The sequence below is a fragment of the Amphibalanus amphitrite genome, unplaced genomic scaffold (assembly GCF_019059575.1).
Source record: "Amphibalanus amphitrite isolate SeventyFive unplaced genomic scaffold, NRLGWU_Aamphi_draft 000037F_arrow, whole genome shotgun sequence".
Taxonomy (NCBI): Eukaryota; Metazoa; Arthropoda; class Thecostraca; order Balanomorpha; family Balanidae; genus Amphibalanus; species Amphibalanus amphitrite.
The window spans coordinates 1,167,129-1,180,030 of record NW_024881533.1 but is presented as its reverse complement, the minus strand read 5'-3'; the positions used below and the strand labels follow the sequence as shown (position 1 = coordinate 1,180,030).

Here is a 12,902-nt window from a genome sequence, read left to right as displayed (position 1 = left end):
TGAAGACTAAAAGTTATTTAACTCTCCCCAGCCGAGGAGTGTGCACCCCTGTATGAGGTCTTTATCAGTCTGCTTAAAACGCGCATTATGCGATGGCGAGGTGAGCATTGCTATACACACCTTTGACTTGAAACCTGTTCCCAGCCATCCAACCACATTTTCAGGTCAGATCAGGTCACTGACTGTCATAAGTGACCTGTGCACACTGTGAGGTCCAAAAATGTCGCGGATGCACGCTATTACTGCCGAATATTTCGCATGCGAAATATTCGGATGGTCAAATTTTGGTACAGGTCATGCCATAACCCAAAAACTTATAGGGGAGAGAGGTCATATTGCGCCATGTTCTTAAATCCGCCACACCTTCCTCCTGCCCAAAATTCGATTCGAACGAATACTCGAATGTGTGCATTTACTTCACCACCAATAACTCGCTCTTATTCCGGTCCACGGGGGCAGGTGAGGTGTCTCAGCTTTCTCGCAGACCATTTTGTGTGATTTCCTCTATTTTCTTACGCGAAACAGTCTATTTCGACCTTTGCTAGTGTCATGGTTTATCTTAGAGATAGTGATTCAACTAATAATCATTGTTAATTGCTCGTTTAATGGTAGAATGGTAGTTTTGAAAGTTTATCACCACAGTGGCTTCGCTGTCGTCGCCATATTTGAAGCTCATGAAAAATGTGTTCCATTCGTAATTGCGCCCACCCTATTTGCGCCCTATTCTTCAACCCAGAGAAACAGCATCTGGTGGTTGGGACACAGTTCATTGAACACTTTGATTATTAGAGCGCTCACCTTACCATTACCTTAGCCTTCACAGCATAAATGGTTAATGGGCTGACACGTTCAAATAGGCTACTTAGTTAGGTGGCAAACCGTTGTTTTTAATAGGGCGCTTTTACATGAGAGGCATGGGCGCTTTTTGATGGGGGAGTCCGTAAATGCGCCCTTTGCAGATGTGCCGGAAAGCTTTTCTCTTGTTAGGTAATTTTTCTGGGTGTGATACACATTGGGAGTTGTTATTTGATGCCAAAATAACTGAGGTACAATTTGAGATATCATCAAACATGACAGCTGGTCAACTTTAGCCGCAATAGGCCGATATCCTTAACCCTATTCCTGGCGGGCTCCGCCGGGACAAGAAACTGGCGGGGGGGGGGGGGGGCGATTCGGCCCCCCTTCAGATCTCAAAAACTACACATCGCAGCGACAAACGGCAAACGGCGTTTGATACGTCGTTTAAAGATCTACAACTTTTACAAAAAACATTTTCAGGTCAGGTCAATATTGAGGTCACCAGAGGTCATCAACGATAAAATGTTTTGGAATTAGTTACCTACCTATAACTTTTAAACTAAGAAACATAGAGACATAAAACCAATACATTTTTTGTTGCTCTCGCCGAGGCGATGCGAAATAAGTATGTGATGACCTTCACAGGTCAATTTGAAATTTGACCTCAGGTCAAGGTCAGGTCATTCATCAATGAGGTTGTGGGGTATGGTCATGCTGCATACCAAACGACGCGCCTTGACCAGGCGAGTAGTTTGGTACCACTTACAAGTCTTTAGCACCATCATGTCGTGATTTATTGACAGAAAAACGATTTATGACGTCACATGACCTCAGATGACCTTTGCCGGTGCCCCTGTCAATTAGCGGCACCAGGATCATCACCGATGAGATAATCTTCCATAATACTGAAAGAATTGGGTGGTTTTGACTCGTTTACACGAAGCAGGAGGCGTTTCAATATTTTCCCATAGGCTTGCAATGTAAAGGTCACGAGTCTGGCCTGACCTCAGGTCACAGATATGAAAATTCTGAGATATACAAATTGCACATACTGGTACCTTAACTAAAACCTGAAGAGAAGAAATTGATCGGTCAAAAACTCTAGCTCTGGCGTGATTGCAAACTTTTCTGAGGTGGGGTCACCAAACCGCCTCTGGTGACCTGACCTGACCTGACCCGGCAACTTTTTTTTGTCAAAATGTGCGCAATGAATGTTTAGAAAAAGTCACCGAGTATGAGCTTTCAGTCTTGCGGCGTTTGGCAATGGCACAAGAAAAACCTGAAGGGGGCCTTAAAGGCCCCCCCCCCCGCCAGGATAGGGTTAAGGTGGCGCAATATGACCTCTCTCCCCTACATCTCGGACTTTTCATAAAAGTCACCTGAGGTCAGGTCAGTCACGTGACCTAACCCGAAGGCAGAAAACATGGTATGGCGGAAATATGGAAGCTGTGCCATAAATGATCTAAGAATACGTAATATGATAATCGATGATAATCGTAATCGATAAGCATGATAATCGTAATTTCATACAATCGCCGAGTACGAATCTGATGCATAATCTTTGCATTGCTACCTTGCTTGACGTCATAGAGGATGGACGTCTCACGTCACTAAAGTCATCGAGCTCCTGAGCAGGATGCATTCAAAGCTGATATGTTCAATGCACCACCCAAATTTTCGGTCTTGATGCGACGAATTTGACCCACTTCTCTACTGATTTGTTGCGAATCTCATTTGAAATTGAAAACCACCATAAAACATGTCACGTGACATTTTCGGTCATGTCATGACCTTAACCTGGGGCATTTTTCGGGGCAATTTTCAAATGCAACTCCGATGCCTGATTGAAGGTCAAGTGTGAAGTGAGGTGCATTATGACCAGGTAAATGAGCGTGCAAGTAGGTGAGGTTTAGAGGGGCAAAAATATGGATAACATTTTTAGTGAATAAACATGATTTCCATCGAGGAAAAGAGCGCTTTACGTCTCCGTTCGGTGCCCGACTGGTGATGGTGTGACCAGAACGGACGACCGACACTCGAAGCCGCAGCGTCCAGACCAGTGTTTGGAACTAACCATGTGAACCGACCGCTGCTGGGTATTAGCTATACCAACCAGCCACTAGCCGGGGCAGCACTGTGTAGTGTGTCGACTGTGAATTTGAATTGGGCGCAGAGAGAGCTCGTCGCCGGAGTTTGGGCGCCGCCCCGGCACCGTCACAGCACGGCTGAAGGAACAGCAGCGTGCACTGGCGGAGATACCCGCTCCCTGCGGTGAGGGACAGCGCTTCGCCTATCCCTTCCTCGCTCTGCGCCCGGACCGGACATACCAATGGCCGATGTGATTCCGGAGGCCAAACATACAGGTAACCGACAAACTGCGTTCAGTTGGGTCGGTAACACCTTTACGATTCCAGACCGCAGTCTTCACTGGTCGAGTACCTACCAAATGTGTGGGACTCAGTTTCATAAGAAGGGAGGGGCAGCGATCTACCTGACTTAGTGTTGGGAATACCGCCCTAATTCCACCCCAACCGATATAACCCTTGCGCAACTCACCTGTCGCTCCCAGAAACCATACCAGACTCGCGAACAAAGACTATCTCCGCAGCCAGTCTCGGCAGAAATGGCCCCGAGGGGCTCACCACTGTCCTGTGTTCGTGTCACCAATAGCAGCCACACAATCACCGGCACCAGCTCCGTCACACCTCACCAGCCCAAGGCACCAGCCCGGGCCGCGGCCCCACGCCGCCGCGTCACTCTCTCTCGCTGCCGCCGCCAGAGGCCAGCGGCGACCGGCCTGTTTTTCTAATGGCAGCCGCGCCGCGCCCGCGACCCTCCCTCCGCACCGGCGCCGTGCTGCCGACTGCGGCCGAGGGGCGGCGCTGGCGTCGCTGGCATGCGGCCGAGTCCACCTGTTCGGTGGGGGAGGAAGCATCACAGGTGTCTTCGCTTGCCGGCGGGACCCCGCGGCACCGAGGCACGGGGCGGGGCTACGCGATGCGAGGGGCGAGGGGTGAGGAAGGGACCTACTATCACTATAGGCCCAGGTGTGCGGCGGAGAGTAGGGGTTTCTACAAATGGTGAGTGGCGGTGATGATTATATTAATTATACAAAACAGCCTAAGACAAGCCTTTTTGTTCTATGTCTGATCGTAAAAAACGAGTTAAATTTGACCTCAGGTCAAGGTCATGACCTGGCCTGAAAAGGTCGTGGTGCATAGGATCACTAATCAGTCGATCCGTATCGTCGAGCTGAGCACATCATGTATACCTACCTATCTCGGTACCTTTCTTGACCTTAGATGGCCTCAAGGGCATAAAGCGGGGATGGGCTGCGAGTGCATTCTTTTGATTCACTACCTACTTTATATTTGCACCAGACTTGTAAACGACTCTGAGTTGATTCGTGAATCGACTCAGAATCAAACCGTTTTTCGATGAGTCATGAGTTGATTCGAATCACTTCATCGAGGAACTTGATGAGTCATGAGTTGATTCGAATCAATTAAATTTAACATCATGAGTCATTTGATGAATCGATTCAAATTTTCAGACTCAAACAAAGAATCGACTCAAAAAAAATTTGAGTCGTTTACAAGTCACCATCAACACCCTAATAATCAATGCTAGATCACCCCCTCAGCTTTAGCCATCACTTAACTCCATATTTCAGACTTACAAGAGCCTCAGAGGCTCAGGCACAGGCGCCTAATGAGCCAAAAGCATTTGGCAGTTGGTAGGCACTTACCAAACCAAGTGCCTGCTACATTACCTAGGTACCTACATTTTACATGTCAGAAGTCAGAATTGACACCTGCGGCGTCTGCCTCCCCTTCTCCCAGTCCCAATTTGGTCCCAATAATCAATCAACAGCATAAGAGTTTGGGCGTCTATAGAGTCAAATACGCCCAAACTACCTATAGCCTATAAACTACCTATAGGATATGCTATAATATAAATAAACTCACCTATAGACCGCAAAATTGCGATGCTCAACTGCCAATAAACCACAAAATGCACATTTTTCCATGAAATAGAAGTTTAAAAAGAAACTTGTTTTATGACATCATAGAATCTTCAGAATAATGTAAAGGAGCGGCTTTGAAATATTTCCTCAGCGATCTCCATTCGCCTAAAATATGTACTATGAGTGACGTCATGAATTCGAGAATAGAATGTGAAAGCCATAGTATGTTTTAAGAAAACTACATTAATGGCGCAGTTGATAACTTTCACGTCTGAATCTCGATAAATATGAAGTCAACGAGTAATTTTGTTGAAAAATAGAAATATACGATGACAAATAAAAAATTGAAAATATTTTTTATTTGATGCATAGAAAGAAAGAACAATTTATTTTTACCAAAAGAGCCACTTGGCCAGTGCTCCGGTGCTCTTGATATCGATTAATATTCAATGACGTCATTTTTAATCTAAAATTGTAGACAAACAATATTATTTTATATTCCTTCATTTTAATCTCCACGTTGAGCCAACATAAATGGTAAGTGACGGATGGGCTCTATCTAGCTGGCAGCCAGTTGGCACTGCTAAACTAGGTGCCGTTTGGAGAATGTATATTGTATACCTACATTAACTACTTTCAATGAGTCTCAACTCAAGATCATATCTGATTCTGAGGCCTGAGCCACTCATGCAAGGTCATGGCCTCCTCGTGGCCCATGGAGTCCCTGCTGATGCTGAAATGTTTCACAGGTGGGATTGATCCTATTTTGGAGGTTGTACTGTTTGAATAATTTTATCTGATAAGTAAGAAGTAGTAACATTTGTCTCATTATCATGTAGAAAAAGTTTGATTAAAAAAAACATGAATGCCTCTCGGAACTTGTGCTTTTGAATTTTCAAATAAGACTTTCTAGGTAATAATAAGAGATAGGTTACTATGCTACTCCTTAGTCCTTACTTATAATTGTCTCTCAGAGTTACTTACAAATTTATCTGACATTGCACTGTTGACTGTTGAGTGTTGAAGATAGGTAGGTGTAAGGTAGGTACCTATGTACCTAGTCCTACTAGGTAGCTGCTTGAATCTTTGGTCAAGGCTACTATGCTGCTTAATACAATTGTGGTATGCGGCATATTCATTTTATCATAGCTTTGAGTCAAATAATCAACAAATGCCTATAGTGAGTCATGGGTTGAATGAAATAAGTTCAATAAAAATGTCGTGTGAGTCATGAGTTGATTTGAATCGATTCATCAAAATGTGTGAGTCATGAGTTGATTCGAATCATTCCGTTGGCTAGTTGCTCGAGTCATGAGTTGATTCGAATCATTTCATCGAGGAACTTGATGAGTCATGAGTTGATTCGAATAAATTAAATTTAACATCATGAGTCGTTTGATGAATCGATTCAAATTTCCAGACTCAAACAAAGAATCGACTCAAAAAAATTTGAGTCGTTTACAAGTCTGATTTGCACCTGTCACCATCCCATCCAGGTGTTTGAGAGTGTTTAGCATGACGTCCGTCCAAAGAGGCGCATTTCAATTTTCTCCCATTGGCTTATTATGAAGAGGTCGCAAAACTGGCCTGACCTCAGGTCGCCGAAATAAAAATTCCGAGACAAAGGTATATTTTATACATAGGCAGTAGGCACTGTTGCCCTTATCAACTGCGAAAAGTTTCGAAGCAATGCGTTAGTCGGTAGGGGAAAGTGGGGTAAGACGGGCAGGGTAGGTAAGACGGGAACGCCTTCTGCAGACCAAACCAATAGCGCTACGAGCGAGAAAAATTAGGACCAGAATTGCCTTTCCCACTACACACCACCATTGAAGTCTGGTGAATTTGTGTTCAGTCGATAATCTTTTATTTTGATTTCTTAAAAACACTCATTTATTTGAAAACATCCATAATGTATTGCGCAAGCTTTTGTGTGCAGCACTAACTATAGAGTTAATATAGATTAACTATAATAGAGTAGGGGAGAGTGGGGTAATTTGGCCGTTTTTTTAGAAAACGATGTAACATAAAATTGACAACACATTTCTGCATTTTCTCAACACTGACAGGTGTTGCAATCATTTTACTTTACTGGACAGTAATCTTGAAATGATAGAGTTACTATTTATATTGAAATTGTGACGCATTACAAAGTCGTGCAAGGCGGCCAAATTGCCCCACTAGCAGGGTTATTTGGCCGGGGGTGTGGGGCAATTTGGCCGGTGTTAGTTTGAGGCCGGTATTTTTTTGTTAGTGGCGAGTCAGCTTCACATTCAGCAATGACGTGTGTCCTACGACGCATTTGACGCATTTCGGAGGTTGACTTAGCGGTCACAGGGGTCGAAAATAGTCAAAATAGCGGCTCTAGATGCGATCACAGTTTTTTTTACGAATAATATTGAAGTAATCAAGCTAGGTCAAAGCTAAAAGTAGCATTGTAATTCTCTCGTCAGTCCGCATCGAAACATATATGTGTTGACCTCGAGAGGTCAAGGTCATAGGTTGACTTCAGGTCACGCTACCTCAAGTCGCTTGACCTCAAGCTCACGTGATTTCAAGGTCATCATGTATATCATTCGATGCGCCTTGACGAGCAGAACACAATGAGACCATTTGCGTGGCTGTATCTTTTTCTGTAAGAATTTATTAGCAAAAATGTTTGGTTATCTTTGATGACGTCACATGCCCTTACAGCTGTCCAATAGGAAATAAGGCAGCAAGGTAGTCAAAGTTGGTCATGAATTATGTCATTGATGGTATATGTAATTGACCACGACAACTCGGCCGTCCCAGCAAAGCGACCCTGAGCGCAGCGGCCAAGTTGCCCCGCTAGTCCCGGCCAAATAACCCATTGCCATTTTTAGAATTTTTGTCTATAAAGTCGTCATAGCTGTACAGAACTCAATGAAATTGCTCTTGGAACCGCTGAACGCCCCGCAGAATTGCGCTATAATGTCGGAATTCGTTTATATCCCAAATACTGCATGCTATACAACTTTTTAAACGGAAGTAAAAGTTACCATTTTCTAATGAAATGCACGTTTTATTCACTTTGAATAAAACTATGAGGGGGAAGGTTTTGACATTTGTCCTCGAGTTAGTTCTACCCATGACAAATGAATAGAGACTAGAGTTATTCCATTCACTTTTAATCAGATATCGTACAGGTGGGGGCGGCCAATTTACACCACCGGCCAAATTACCCCGTTCTCCCCTACTATAACTATTATAGAGTTAATATATAATTAACTATAGAGTTATAGAGTTAAAAACTCGCAATCACTTGTGGTACACTCATATGCCACCAGTGTTCATTTACCGCGGACTTACTTTGTCTGCATCAAATTGTCCACAGAGAAAAATCGTTCTGACATTGAGTTTGGGGTAAGACGGGCAACTATGAATCCAATGGGTCTGTAATGGTGAAAATATTTTTGTTGCTGTAGTAAAAAAAGAAGCATTTCTAATAAGAATATGTTCGATCAGGGGCGTATGCAGGATTTCCTCCAGGAGGGGGCCAAACTTACAGGGGCCCAAGGTACCTAAACCCCCTCAAAATCCAAAAAGCCATCGGATTTCATTCACTATTTTTTGGAGGGGGCCAGAAATAAATTTAAAAAAAATATTTAAAAAATGAAAAAAGTGTTACAAATGAGGGGCAAGCAGTCCATGGGTCCCTGCTAGATAGGCCCACGAATAGCTTCATAGAGTCGCTCAGCCGGTTCTGAGGGCCCCGTAGGTCGGATGAGGGTCCTTCAGACCGCCAAAGGCCCCTACAGCCCATGAGAGCCTCGTAAGCCGTCTGAGGGTCATGTAAGCCGTCTAAGGGCAGGGGCGTAGCCAGGATTTTCTTCAGGTGGGAGGGGGGCAATCAAACCGAAAGGGGCTCATGTGGGCGAAGGGGCCGAACATTTTCTTAATTTCATGACGTAGTTATTAGCTTAACTACCTTAAAATTACGAAGGGCCCCTGCGAACCCAATGGAGAGGGCCCCGAGGGGCCCAGTGGCAAAGCCTCAGGCCCGAAGGGCCCTTTTATAACCAATGAAGAGAGCCCAGAGGGCCCTATAGCGACAAGGTCTCAGGCCCGAAAGGCCCCCGCGAACCCAGTGGAGTGCCCCGAGGGGCCCTTACGCTACTTTTATTGTGCCCCTTACCGTACTTATGACACCGCGATGGGGCCCTTTTGGGCTCCAGGGGAGGGGGGCATGGCCCCTATGGCCCCCCCCCCCCCTTGGCTACGCCCCTGTGTTCGATTCCGATACTCACAGACATGCTAGCAATATTCCTTCGGCACAGTTTATTCTCGAATAATGAATGTGAAAAACGACGCTACGAGGCTTCTGAACTAGGGTGTATATGCGAGCATACGCCTTCTGCACGAATCTCGTATACTGCCATTTCCGAAGCACTTGAGACCAACGAGCGACTGTATCAATGCGGCTAATCTCGGGCATTTGTTGCGAGCTGTGCTGGTCGGTGAAAGAAGCTGGCCGTCTTACCCTACCCATGTGACCGTCTTACCCCATGGGGTGGGGTAAGACGGGTTTTTGCAAGGTTTTGCCAAAATAGCTGCAGTTTATTTGTTGAATCAGGTCTAAGTCTCATCTTCTGGCAAATGGAAGTAAAATGTCTAAAAAAGGTTTTCACTCAGTTTCCCGTTTCTACTGATATTTCTAACCGGCCGAAAAATTGCTCCAAAGTTAAGGTGCCCGTCTTACCCCACTTTCCTCTAGGTACCTATATTTTATACACAGGCAGTAGGCACTGTTGCCCTTATCAACTGCGAAAAGTTTCGAAGCAATGCGTTAGTCGGTACCTATATAACACTCAGCACCTACCTACACCTAGCTGGCGACAGTCTGTCGCCGGTCGGTATAGGTAGAAAGTTATGGCAAACATTGGAACTGTTTCTGAGGTGTGACCTGGTGCCTGGTGGCTGATGACCTGATATTAAACGACCTGGGCCTGAAATTTTTACATTGCAGAAAATATGTATGATACCTAAGTGTGACAAGCACGGCGGCGCTTTTGAGATATTCGCGTGAGGGAAACGTAAAACGCCCCTCCCCCTCACCCCACCCAGCAGGGCGCAGGTTAAGCGAAATATAGGTAACCCGCGCCCGGGTGAGGGTCTCAGCCAACTTGCCGTGGGGGAGGGGGAGGAGGTGGAGCGTATGCGAGCACCAGGCTATCTCGGAAAGTAAGAAAGCTTATGAGACGCATAAAAGGTCCAAAACTACTTTCTAGAAGACTTTAGAAGACTAGAAGCTTTCTAGAAGACCATACAGAATCAATAAGGCAACTTTTCGATCAGGTCATCGCTGAGGTCACTGGAAGTCACCAAAAGTAAAATTATCACGAATATTGTTTCCCGATTTTGACGACTCTTCACATAAAGGCGAAAACCTAGCTCGGGAACGAATAGACCTAGGTATGTGCAGGCTACAGCGCGGCAGAGAAGCGCATTCGATAGCTCTTCCGAAGTTCTTCTTGAGCAATGTTCTCAGATTTGACCTGGGGTCAACGAGTGGTCTGCTGTAGTGAATTAGCTGATTCGATGTGATAAATCAAACAAAAACTTCCACTTTTACCTCCAAAAGGCAAACACTCACAAAAAATGCGAAATTGATGCATCCTAAGCTAGGTGCTAAGTCGCCGCGTTGCGCGCCGTGTCCAAAGATGACTCTTATGAAAAAGATATAAGTGAGTTGTAAGGAGTCATAAGCGTTTACGTACTTCCTGAAAGTTGCATCTCCCTGCTAACGATTCCCTAGCACGGAGACGAGTGTTGCAAACATACCATACTCTTGCACCGTGCAAGAGTTAAGAGCAAGAGTTCATATATGACCTCATAGGTGAGTGAACTTGCCTGACCTGAACGCTACACAATGCAAATGCAGACGGGAAACCAAAAGATCTTACTTGAATAGGTACAAATCATGTCAGTAAAACTTCAGCTCTTTGTCACCTAAAGCAAACGTTTCGAACGATCCCGAAAACCGTGGCGAGTGGGTGGCATCTCCCTGTAGGCCGGGCGGGAAGGTTTAAAGCTTGAAAGTTCCACGAAGTTAGCCCGCGCCCCGCTGGGGGGGGGGGGGGCAGAATCTGCCCCCCTCCCGTTTTTTCGCCAATAACTTCTAAACGCGTTACGCCAGCGACGTCAAACTTTCAGTACCTTATCATACATCAATTTGACACGTTCTCTGAAAATTTGAGCGAAATCCTTAAAAAAGTTTTTGAGAAATTGACGTTTTAGTGACGTCATGTTCGCAATTTTCGCCTCAAAAACGGCAAAATTTCAAACGCCGCTAACATCTTCATTTTTAAAGGAATCAAGACGTAACAAAAAATGTTACACGTGATTCTACTTTGTCTATCAAATGGCTATCTCGGTTTTTTAAAAATTTTGGATTTAGGCCCAAATTTAAAAAAAACTGACTTTTTTGGGAAAATAATTATAAAATCCAAAATTTTGAGTGTATCGATAAAACCGGAATATATGTCAGAGAACTGGTCTATGTGCACCTACATACCAATTTTTAGAAGAATCGGTTCAAAAATGTGGGAGCTATTCAAAAATTTATGACGTCATGACACACAAAAATTTTGAAATTTGGAAGTTCTAGACCTCGTACGGAAACAAAAATAGCACCATTCGATTCGCCGTGAAAAACTGCATCAGATAGACACCTTTTTAGGCCTTAACAACCAACTTCAAAATTTGACCTCACTTGACCTGACCTTGACCTGACCTCGACCTGAAATTCATCCAGAGGTGGTCCATATCACTTATTGTGTGTGCCTATTGCATTCTATGAGTAAAATGACTCATAAAACATGTGTCGCACATGCCGTTTTCTATATTTTGTTTTTGGTGACCTGACCTGACCTGACCTGACCTGACCTTGACCTTGACCTTTGAATGACATTGTATGCAACGAATATTGTCTTGGTAGTCTAAGAACACGTTTTGGGCAATCAGTCTCAGTCCATTCTTTGGCAACTACGGTGCAAGGCCGATACTGTAGAAACTTGCATTTTGTACCCTTGACCTGACCTTGACCTGACCTCTGACCTACTTAAGCAAAAAAATTTGGGCTCTGAAGATCCGCCTTGATGAGAGCTTTCGATTGCCGTTTTCCCCGTCTTTCTACGACCATCGGTTCGGAAGTTAGACAGGGGGGGGGGGCAGAATCTGCCCCCCCCCCCAGCAGGGCGCGTATGGCTGAATAGCCCAGCGGGGCGCGGGTTAGGCAGGCGAAGCCGCGAAGGGCCTCTGGACCGAGCTGATGCATTGCCCCAGCCGAGGGCGACATCTAGGTGTACCCATGCCTGCGACCTCTGACGAGAAAATGTACAACGCCACCTACAGCGAAAGCTCCGAGCAGCCACCCTGGCCTGGAGCATGGCTCAGAACTCGGGGAGCATGGAGGTGGCGGGGAGGAGTCTGCGTTATTTCACCAGTAGACCTCCTCCAGATAGCCCGTGGTGAGGGAAAGTCCTCGTTAGGACAATACCCTCTCCGGTATATAGGCCCTCTATATAAGCCCTCTCCAATACCCTTGAGCGGCAGGGCGGCAGCCGCAGCGCCACGGATTTTGTCCAGGAGGGACAGAGCTTCCCGGAGGCATCGCACGAAGAGGGGGCGCCCAGCAGCGGGCCATTTGTGCATAGTCTGTCGCAAAAAAGGCTTTAGTGGCCTTCTGTTACCACGAAGTTTCACCCGGGTAGACAAGGAGCCTTTCCAGCTTTCAGGCTTCAGAACCGGGGCCTTCTCGGAGCGAGAAGCTGCAACATCGATATTTCCCAGATGCTGACAAGGACCTCTCGACAACACAGGTCTCAGTTGGCCTCTTTTGACTGACACAGTATTAGGGGACGTTCTCGTTCCAAGAGGGAAAATTGGAACCTCCTCCAGATAGAGGAACCTCCTCCTCCTGCCCCCCCCCCCTCCGTGCAGATTCGGTGTTACCGCCCCTCATGCGGAGAGGGCTGTCCCATCGCGACATTCCCATCCCACTGGAACAGTCTCTGCCGCTGCCTCGCACTATATGTAGGTGGTTCGCACTCGCAGAATCCGTTATCTTTGTCAAAATATGGGATCCGTCAGTGAATATTACATTCATATCAGCAATCAG

General features: G+C 45.7%; 1 protein-coding gene across 4 annotated transcripts in view; it reads right to left on the bottom strand.

Moving 5' to 3' along the window:
* The window catches only part of LOC122372769 (protein PALS1-like), a 107,807-nt gene that overhangs the window by 53,851 nt on the left and 41,054 nt on the right, over positions 1 to 12,902 (bottom strand). The window contains exon 1 of one of the 4 annotated variants that reach the window (XM_043350356.1): positions 3,355 to 3,642. The exons of the other annotated variants lie outside the window; for them this stretch is intronic. The gene's annotated coding sequence lies outside the window, so the exon portion shown is untranslated. Of the gene's footprint in view, positions 1 to 3,354; positions 3,643 to 12,902 lie in introns of those variants that run through there. 4 annotated transcript variants of the gene reach the window in all.